This window comes from Lynx rufus, unplaced genomic scaffold (assembly GCF_022079265.1).
Source record: "Lynx rufus isolate CCGP_SWC_20201006 ecotype Redwood Valley unplaced genomic scaffold, mLynRuf1.p SCAF_1, whole genome shotgun sequence".
NCBI classification, from domain to species: domain Eukaryota; kingdom Metazoa; phylum Chordata; class Mammalia; order Carnivora; family Felidae; genus Lynx; species Lynx rufus.
The window spans coordinates 161,450,062-161,461,117 of NW_025814823.1; the positions used below are offsets into that span (position 1 = coordinate 161,450,062).

The 11,056-nt window shown below is 33.3% G+C and overlaps 1 pseudogene; it reads right to left on the minus strand.

Moving 5' to 3' along the window:
- Positions 1-6,705: 6,705 nt before the first annotated feature.
- On the minus strand, positions 6,706-8,141 carry LOC124509927 (myotilin-like; annotated as a pseudogene).
- Between the last annotated feature and the right edge of the window lie 2,915 nt (positions 8,142-11,056).

Genomic DNA, 11,056 nt, shown 5'->3' on the forward strand with positions numbered 1-11,056 from the left:
ATTATATTCCTACAGCATTCATATAGAGATAAGATGCCTGAAGTGATGGCAGTAAACCAAGAGGACAAACGAGAATGAGAAAGCTAAAAAAGAAATACTAGATGAAGACAATCCTGATTAAAATTAAGTATACTCTCCACAGTACAAATTTTGAGATTCCCAATATTCTCAAGGAGAATTCTGTAATGGACCATTTAAACTATTTCTCTCCTTTGAGAGGGTTGCAAATATGAAGGAAAGCCAACTTGGTATTGTCTGGAGATGTGCATAGAAAACTAGTTTACTTTATTTTTTAATTCCTTCCACATTCACTTCCCAGCTTGGGAATGTTCTTTGAAACCTTTCTATATGCTGGCCAGGAGTAAGGATTAAAATTTTTCCAAAAAAAAAAAAAAAAAGTGATTCTTGGGAAATACCACATTTGGGTTCAAGCAATCAACTGTAAGCATAAACAGTTTTTCTAGTCTTAGAGGTAGGAGGGGACATAATTAAAAAATATATGGCATTCCTATTGTTCAAAAAGGGCCACTGTTTTATTGAAAAAATTAAAAACCCTCTTTATTGTAGAGGTACTTGAGGTGGCTGTTTGAACTTTAGCCTGAAGAACAGAAAGAAGTCTTCAGAGGGAGCATGACAACTCTTCAAACAGGTGGTAGTGGACTGTCATGTGGAAAAGAGAGTAAACACAAGATCTAGAAACAAATGGCAAAAAGTTTATTTGATTTATTTAGATTGAGAACAGTACATGATCCTCTACTGAGCAATCCATGCAGAAGCTAGAGACTACTTATCGATGACTTGTTGGTGACAGTATAATGGTTAAGTTCAAATGACTCTTCATGTTATTTTTAAACTGAGAATTACAATATTCTTTTAAAGTTTTATAGTCCTTTAATAGTCTCATGCTTAAAAAGTTACTTGGAGTGAACACTGGCAATAAGTAGATTCATTTAAAAGTCTTTTTATAGAAAATTCAGATTTATATAATCTTGAAGAGATATAATCAAGAGACCATATAATTGTCCATGATTTTCAAAATGGTTTATTCTGAGAACAAAGACTGATTGTTCATATTTCCTGAAGGACAATGGGTTGAAACAATATGAAGAGTATGCTGCTAGAACAGACTAATAGACTCTTGTTATTTTTAAGTGCTGGTTAGGCTTCAAAGAGAGGCTATGAAACTTTGATCACAGATCTTCTATGATAGTATAGCATCTATTTTGGAGGTTTTAGAGATTCACCTGATCATCCATGTTTCAGATAGTGTATATGTTATCGTCATGGCTTCTTCTATTCCTCTGGTGGTTCAAAATTCCCTCTTGTGTGTTCTAATAGTTTCAGGCTCCTGCTGCTGTTGGAATAGCTTCTCCATTGGTAAGTAATATTTTGCACAATTTAATTTTATGATGGTGATTAGTGCTTTATTGGTTCTTTTTTGTTAAATAAAGTCCCTAACTTTTATCCTTTTGACATTAGTTTTATTTTATCTTACTTTTTTAACATTTATTCATTTTTGGAAGATAGAGACAGAGCGCAAACAGGGGAGGGCTAGAGACAGAGGGAGACACAGAATCTGAAGCAGGCTCCAGGCTCCAAGCTGTCAGCACAGAGCCTGACACGGGGCTCGAACTCACAGACCGCGAGATCATGACCTGAGCCAAAGTCAGACGCTCAACCGACTGAGCCACCCAGGTGCCCCTTGACATCATTTTTAAATGCTGGATTATTTCAAGAAATTAAATATCTACATATTCTACATATTAATATTTTCTAATACACATCCTATGCTACTTTCAAGTCCTATTATTAAATATTATGAATAGCATTCTCAGGAATATAAGAGAAAATATTTTCTTATTATCAAATGTAAAAATATAACAAAACATTTCTCTCTGATTAACACTATCTTTACTAAATCAGGCTGAAATCAGTTATAACTATGTTTTTTGAAAATTATAAAATAGATTTTGCAATTTCTCATTATATTGAATGCATCATTTAATAATACATTTTTTTCTGGTTTAGTCTCATGAAATAGAAACATGTTTTATTTTCAGTTCAAGGGTGATATGGCAGCCTTATGATACAGACTTTTATCTTGCTACTCAAGTATCTTTAACTACAAGAACTGCAAACCAAAACCACCTGTTTTGTCCTCCTTAAAATGATTTCTTCACCTCTAAAAATGCCTGCTTACATCTCATTGACAATAATGCATCATAGGCCATGCCTAGGTGTAAGAAAAGTTGAGAGGTCAGGAGGCTTATCCATACATATTGCTGCCCCCACCATAAATGGATGGGTCAGTGTTAATAAGAAAGAAGAAAATGAATATCATAAATGCAAATAATGTCTGGCATAGGATTGAAGGGTTTCAAAATTTCAACGAAAATAAGAATATGTGAGTTAGTATCTTGAAAGATAATCTAGAGGCAAGTGTACCCTTAGCAGAAAGGTATCTCTTATCTACTGCTTGTAGCCACTGGAGTCAATGGATCATTAACTCATACTAAGCTTTTTTAAGGCACAGTAGTTCAAATACTAATGGAACTATTATTATGGATAAAAAATTCTTCAGGAAAATTCCTTGAAGAATGTTCATTGTTTCAGGTACTGTTTGGCTTATAAAGGAAATAAATACATGAAAATAGAATAGTGACACACTACCCTTGTCCCTAACAAGTTCATCTGAAACAGTAACAAAAGAACACACACAAATAATGACAGCATGCTGATTTAAGTACAGATGGAAATGTCTATAACATTCTACTGGAATAAAAAAAAATAACAATTGGTTGTCACTGGAAAAGGGAAAGCTCGAATAAATTAAGGAAATGTGGGATCAAAGAACATAAACATTTTTTAAATGATTAAGGTTTTGAAAACCTGGTTGGTAGAAACCATTCATTTTTCTAACAGATGTATGTAGACATGGTTTTATAAAGTTTTTAAAAGAAACTTCAAGAGGGTAATTTCAAAAATAAATTATATACTCAGTGTTCACTGATCCATTAAATTGCATAGTATCTCATGACTTAGTTTGTCATAATTATAATTTGAAGGAATTTCTGAAAAAAAGCATATAATATTACCATAGCTTTAAAAATTACAACCTCATGGAGAAGATTATAACAGAAGCCTAGCAGATGATTCAAGGGTTGTGAACTTGGTTAATAGAATAAATCAACTTTCATACTGAAAAACGTCTAACACCAAATGATATCAAATGGGCATATGAACTCCCCAGCTTATTTTTCACCTTTTAATATGTACCATTGTACACCCTACATCCCAAATTGACATCCCTGAAATAAAATCCCATCATTAATCTGTATAACTATTAATACACAAGAAAACAACAGGACAAAATTTTTCAGAGCATACTTCAGTGATTAGAGACTCTGTAACTTCTATTATTGAAAGACTTTTTAGGTATTGCTATCTGCATAGTAAGTTAAAAAGAAATTAGTGAGCTACCATTACCATTCAAAAATATCCTTACATCTGAATATAGACTTTAAGGGAAAAAAAGAAAAGAGAATAAAAGAAAAGAAAAGAGAAGAAAAGAATGGGGAACTACAGGTAAAACAAAGATGAATTAATTTTGAAAGGAATCAAAAATAATAAATTAATGTAACTGCTTAATATATTCACCAATGTATAACCTAGGTAACATAAATGTCAAATGAGGTCCAGATATGACATGATTTTTAATCAAATGTAATGCATTATGTTTTCAAATTATATTCGTGGATGCCAACTACACAAGGAAGTAATAGCTAGAGTGAACAAAAGTAAAGTTACGTTGAGTAAGCTTTATTTTCCAACATCACTTCAAAGACTTGAGAAAAATGAAGCTCACCACCAACATGGATGAACTATATATACAACAAAAACATCTGATGAACATAAGGAAAGGAACTACGATTTCTGAGAAAGGTAAATGTGTTTTCACTTTAATACTAATAAATTACTAATACATTTATTAAGAGCTTTAATGTGACAATTTTTACAACTATCATGCATATGAAAATAAAAATGGTGCAAATATTTTTCACTGAGGAGAAATCCTATTTTTGTCCACATTCTATATTCCCACTTCCTTAGATATTTTTGAGAGTAAAACAAGATTTAGTAGGAGCTACTCATTTTTGAGCCCCTGTTTGTATCACGAAATGGAAAAGAAACTCAACCAAAAATCCAAAGATAAGTTTTCCAAATTTTATTTACTTAGAATAAATATTATAGTGTAATATATATTATATCCTAACTCAAATATTAAGGTTAATTTTGAAATTCAGTTTTTAGTTAGCTTGAATTATTAGTTGAAAACTAGCAATTAATAGTTATCTTTGTGAAGGTTTCTTTTAATATTAATCCTCATACATTTTATTTTTATTTGAACACTTCAGTTACCTTGGGCATATTTAACAATTCTAATAGTGGCTCTGGAAAATCTAATAAGGCTCCTTCTCTATGCTACTAGTCTTGCTCATGTAACCTCATCTCCATCTTCTTGAGCTTGAAAAGCAGTATTTTCCATTTTATGTACAAGAAATGATGGAGAGACACTTTAAAATAAAAAAGTACCTTCTCTTTCATTATTTTTGTACTGTTCCCAAAACAAATGGAACAGATTATCTTGCCTTTCATGAGGGTGTGGGTAGCTTCATAATTTACCTATAATTATGATTGAAAACAGTAATTTTGCATAAATCTTTTATCAGCTGTCTTAATGTCCTTTGAATTTTAGTTGTGCCTATTATAATCATATTTTGAAAATATGACTTTTGGTCATCCAAATGATAATTTTTAAAAATATGTCTTGGGGGACCTGGGTGGCTCAGTTGGTTCAGTGCCTGGCTCTTGATTTCAGGCTCAGCTCATGATCTCACGGTTCTTGGGATCAAGACCCATCCTGAGCTCTGCAACGATGGGGGGTGGGGGGGGGTCTGCTTGGGATTCTCTCCCTCTCTCCCTGCCCTTATCCCACTTAAGCTCTTTCTCTCTCTCAAAATAAATAAATAAACTTAAAAAAATAAAAAATGAAAATATGTCTTAAGAAGGCTGAATGTCATCACAGCATTGTGTTGCATCACGTTGGCTAAGAAATAACTCTAGCTCTCCCAATTATAGATACATCCTATTAAACAAGTAACTTGAGTTTTCTAAGTCCCAGTTTTTTAATCTGTAAAGTGGGGATGAAACTTATCTTGCAAGGTTTTTTTGAAAGAGTCAGATAATAAATGTAAGTTATCATAATGCATGACCTGTTAAATACTAAAATGTTACTCACCTTCTCTTCTGGTAGCCAAAATCTACATAGCTGTGTTGGTTATGCATCATTTTGAATTAGTAATTAGAAATTAAATAAAAGTATATATATTCATTTCAACAAAGCAATATATCATCTTTTGCAAAAAAGGAAAAGCTACCATCTTGATGTGAATATTGTAAATTTTTTATGTTTTTTTTTTTTTATTTTTTGAGAGAGACAGAATGTGATCAGGGGAAGGGCAGAAAGAGGGAGACACAAAACCTGAATCAGGCTCCAGGTTCTGAACTGTAGGCACAGAGCCTGATGTGGGGCTCAAACTCACAGATTGTGATATCATGACCTGAGCTGAAGTCAGACGCTAAACCGATTGAGCCACCCAGGCACCCCTTGATGTGAATACTCTAAAAGCCAGCAAATCTAAGACTCAGATGATGCCTTGTTGACTGTGAAATTACACCTACTACCCTCCTAGGGTTCATCCTTAACTTTCTTAACTTTAAAGTTACCCCAATTAATACAGCTCTCTAAAAAATTTTTTGTTAAAAAAATAAATCCAATGGAAAATAAAGTAGTAGGAAACTTAGGAATAAAGTTGAAAGGAGACAAAAGACTGAGAGGAAACAATGAAATCAATCATAATTAACATTTTGCTTGCTTTTCCCTGAGAAAAATTACCTAGATAATAGCTACTTGTTTTGGTGTGAGAAGAAATGTGTGGGGTTTTTTTGTTGTTGTTTCTATACTTGGATTTTAATTCTCTTTTGATATAAAACTATGGAACACTCTGATAATCTATACCATATTAGTAAGTATAAGAGAAAACAGGTTAAACAGTATTTATAGACTTACCAATAAACCCTACAACAAGCATTAAATGTGTTTAAAAAGTTGGTATTAATTCATAACCTGCAACTGTCAAGTGTGTATGACTTAAAGGTTAAAAGTCCACATTTTAAATAGTCTTCTCAATTATAAACCCAGATTTTCTGTAGGCTTCACAAACCAGATCAACAGCTAGAATATGTAAGAGTCAAGGAGTAAATAATATACATATATATTTATACACATATATATATATATATATATATTATATGTGTATGTATGACATATACATATAAAATACATATATATCAGGGCGCATGGGTGTCTCAGTTGATTAGGTGTCTGACTTCAGTTCACGTCATGATCTCGTGGTCTGTGGGTTTGAACCTTGCATTTGGACTCTGTGCTGACAGCTGGGAGCCTGGAGCCTGGAGATTCTGTGTCTCCCTCTCTCTCTGCCCCTCCCCCACTCACACTCTGTCTCTCTCTTTCAAAAATAAATAAATATGAAAACACACACACATATATCAGTTATATTACCTAATAAAACCATATTCTGTTAAAACACCTATGGACTTACTTCAAAAATTTAATCAAATATATCAATGTGTTTTCCAATGTTGATAGAGTGATTCAGGTTTTTCACTTTCACAGATTCCAGACTGAGCTGCCAGATGCTGAAATTCTCCTTATGGGTTAAAAGTTTATTTCACATCTAAATTTTTCCTGTTTAATGGTAAATATTTGCTGAAAGTTGGTTGAGCACACAACAGCTTAGGAGTTGGAAGAGTTTGGTTTGCACAGGCTACAACATCTAATCTGTTATGTGTGGTCACTCATTAACTTTTCTTTAATAACTACCAACACCAGAATCTTTCTTTTTTACAACTTTTATCAATAAAGTAACTAATCTATAGTTATCATGCTATAAATTTATTTGGTCAGCATTGAATTGCACCATTTTGTTATTTCTTTTCCAGAAAGCTTTGTTGGAGGAACTATTGAGATCTGGTATTCTAGCTTCACTGAATCTCCCTCAAAAACCTTTTTGCTTTGTTGTCTAAAGGTGAAAGTTGGTGCTCTTCTCTGTTCTTTTGCAAGGACGCTCACCAGCACAGTAAATGTGACTTCTCCTGTTCGGCTCAAGGCAGCACATGCAAAAACCCTGCATCTGAAGCTCTCATCACTTCAAAGATGAATGAATGATAACACTTCTCAGACATCATCATTTTGTGAAAATCATCTGATTAAACTGGTCTTCCATTTATACAGAATGACATATTAGGAGCTGGTGGTCCACTCTCTACAAAGTTCATGCTGCATAATCTCCCAATTCAGTCAACATGTTCTCTCACACTTGAATAAAATATGGTGGGTAAGATTTCTTCTGGATTGAATCCTGATCATTCATGTATCCCTTCGAAAATGATCTACTTCTTACTTGTGACATTGGAACTTATAGTCGTGTGTGTTTGAAATTGTGCTATCATTTTGAGCTTGAAACACAGCAACTACATTCTGTGATTCTAGTAATCTGCAATCTATCTTCTCATATGTTAGCCATTGACTTCCATTATGAAGAACGCTGTCTTTACGTTTCAGCTTTCTCTCCAAATCTTGACTCAAAGCTTTTCTTTTGATCCTGGTATTTCATTGTTGGGAGTTCTTGATATGGTCCTAGAATTTGCAGTTTTGGATGGCTTAGCATTTACAGGTTGGCCACTATAGGGTTGTTGATAGTTGGAGTCCACAATGGAAAGGATTTACTGCTGCTGTAATCAGACTGTGGTGGCAATATGGAGCCCAGGAAGCTGGCTGTGGACTGGTAATAGGTGGCTATAACCCTTTGGCTCTGGTTGGAACCAGAAAGTTGTTGAAGAGATGAAGAGAAAGCAGAGGTGGACATGGTGGTGTGAGAATTCACTGTTGAAGAGGCAGAACGTCTTTGCTCTGTGCATGGGTTAAGCTACATAACAGAAGACTATTTGGTCTGGCTAGAAGATCTAGAAGCTTCAACAAAATGTGTTTTTATATGCATTACCTTTCCTGCAAATTATAATATTAATTAAACAAAATGTAAGCAAAAATCATTTTAAAAACAACAAAGATGGTCTTTAAGATAAGACTTGAAGTCAAGTGTTTGACAGGGCTTATTATTAAAATATAATTTAAAATAATAACTTGAGTGTGGAGAAGTATGCATTAAATTCCATAAATTCTTTGTTTTACAGACTATAATTTGGGAGTGATAATAGTTTCCATTTTATTTGAGTTTGTAAATATTGTGATGGATGTTTTAATTTATAAATGCCCAAGGCCTCCTTGAAATATATTTATTTTAAAACTGTTCCAATTATTTATTTTGTCATATGCTCATAGGTGAAAACAGATCAGTAATATGAAGAAGAGATCAGTTGTCAGAAGAGGTTAATTTAAACCAAAAGTTTTCTGTTTATAAGTCTGTTTTTTTAAAAAAAGTTTTACCTGTTTTGTGTGTGTGTGTGTGTGTGTGTGTGTGTGTGTGTGTGTATGATGTAGTGAGGAAAAAATCATGAGTTTTGGAAACAGAAGCCTGATTAGAACAAATTGAAAAACCTAACTGGATGCCCTTAGGCATGTTAAGCTTTTCAGACTTTGGTTTCATTTTCAAAATGCTAGAATATATACCTACCAGTGTTATTATCCATATGAATGGTTCTGGCCAACCATACCATGTTGTGATTCTCAGGGTCCTGTGGCACATAGATATTTACAGTATTTTCCATAGACTGTTCACTGTCACCTGGCTTTGTCCTCAGTATGTATCTTGCTAAAGAGGCTACCATTACAATTTGGCCTCAAGACTTTTTAAGAAGGAAATTACTTTTATTGAATGTTCATTTACTACAAATTATTCTAAGTGCATGTATACACATTATCTTATTAATGTATGTGTATATTACCATGAAGTATTTATTTTTAATTTCCATTTTTAACAAACAAAGCAAGCCTAAGAATAACATACACACATTGGTACTTAGGAAAGTTAGGGGACTTCATCTGATATTTGCATCATCATCTTGAACTGAATACCAACTCTTTGCCAGTTTTATAATGCATATAGTTTTTCATTTATCCATAACCATAACCAGACATATGTGATTCTTACTCATATTTCACAAATGAGAAAATTGGGCACTAAAGAGCTGACATAACTTATTACCAAAAATAATATTTCAGTGGCAGAACAGAGGTTTAACCCCAGGATCATCTGACACAAGACTTTTAGCTCCTAACAGCTAGTTTATTAGTATCTCTGAAAGTGGAAAGGGTTACAGTTTAAGTGTGATTAGGGATATCCAAGTACAAGCCATCAAGATAAAAATGCAGCTCCTCTACAATCTTTATTTTTTAAATATTTTTTTAGTTTATTTACTTATTTTGAGAGAGAGAGAGAGAGAGCAAGCATAAGCAGGGGAGGGGCAGAGAGAGGATCCCAAACAGGCTCCAGTGCTGTCAGCACAAGCCCAACGTGGAGCTTGAACTCACAACCCACGAGATCATGACCTGAGCCAAAACTAATAGTCGATGCTTAACTGAGCAACCCAGACAGCTCTCTTTTCCAATTTTAAAACAAATGAATATCTCTGATATATGCAGGAACTTAGAATTTTGATTCCTATTGCATTGAAGTATAATAAAGTCATGACTAATATAATATTTATATTCTGTTATTATATAGATTCAGACTTAGCCAAAGATATTTTTCTAGAAGAATCTAAACTTTAATTCTAATTTTCATTTATGTACTGAGGATTAAATTTAAAAAAAACACCTTAAACCAGCACACTGATGTTCATGAGTCTTACTTTTGTCATTCCGTATTTCTTTGCCCTTTATTAATTCCTTATTCAGAGTGTAAGTTTTATTATCATTCTTGTCAAAAATAATTTTTATTTAAGGTTTTAATTCCAGTTAGTTAGCATGCAGTGTTGTATTAGTTTTTCAGGTGTACAATATAGTAATTCTACAGTTCCATATATTACCCTGTGCTCATCATGACAAGTGCATTCCTTAATCCCCATCACCTATTTCTCCATCCCCCACAGCCCTCCCCTCTGTTAACCATCACATTGTTTTCTATAATTGAGTCAAAAATAATTTGGGGGCACCTGGGTGGCTCAGTCGGTTAAGTGTCCTACTTTGGCTCAGGTCATTATCTCATGGTCTGTGGGTTCGAGCCCCACGACGAGCTCTATGCTAACAGATCAGAGCCTGAAGCCTGCTTCAGATTCTGTATCTGCCTCTCATTCTCTCTCTCTCTGCCCTTCCCCCACTCATGCTCTGTCTCTCAAAAATAAACATTAAAAAATTTTTAAAAATAAAGTAAAATAATTTTAAAATTTCACCATGGGCTCTATTATGCACATACATATGTAGATGGTTACTGTTAATCAGGAATATTTCAAAGTGTGAAAAAAGAAAATGCCTATCTAAGTCCATTTATATTGAAATTTTAATAATATGTTGCTATTACAGCTGACATTCAAAGGAGTAATTGAAGTGTCAATATATATTTTTTCATTTATCTATTTAAATATCCATCTAACTATAAACACGCATTTATAGGCACATGCATACACACATGCATATTTGTGTGTGCGGATATGTATTTGCATATGCATATGTGTGTATACACATACACACATAAATATAGCCGAGAGAGAGATGACAGATATTAATTTAGCTTTAACAATAATTAATACCTAGAGTAGTAGATTTTATAAATTCTACAAAGGGAATAATGTTATCCTTACCTACAAGGTATTATAATGGAGATAGAAAGATAAGAAAACCATTTCTATCAACAAATACTTAAAACATATGAGATGTAAAGAATTTCTAAGTGAATTCAAATGAAGGTAAAAATTAAATGTAATTAAAAAAGACATTTTCAACTCAATGAGTCTTATG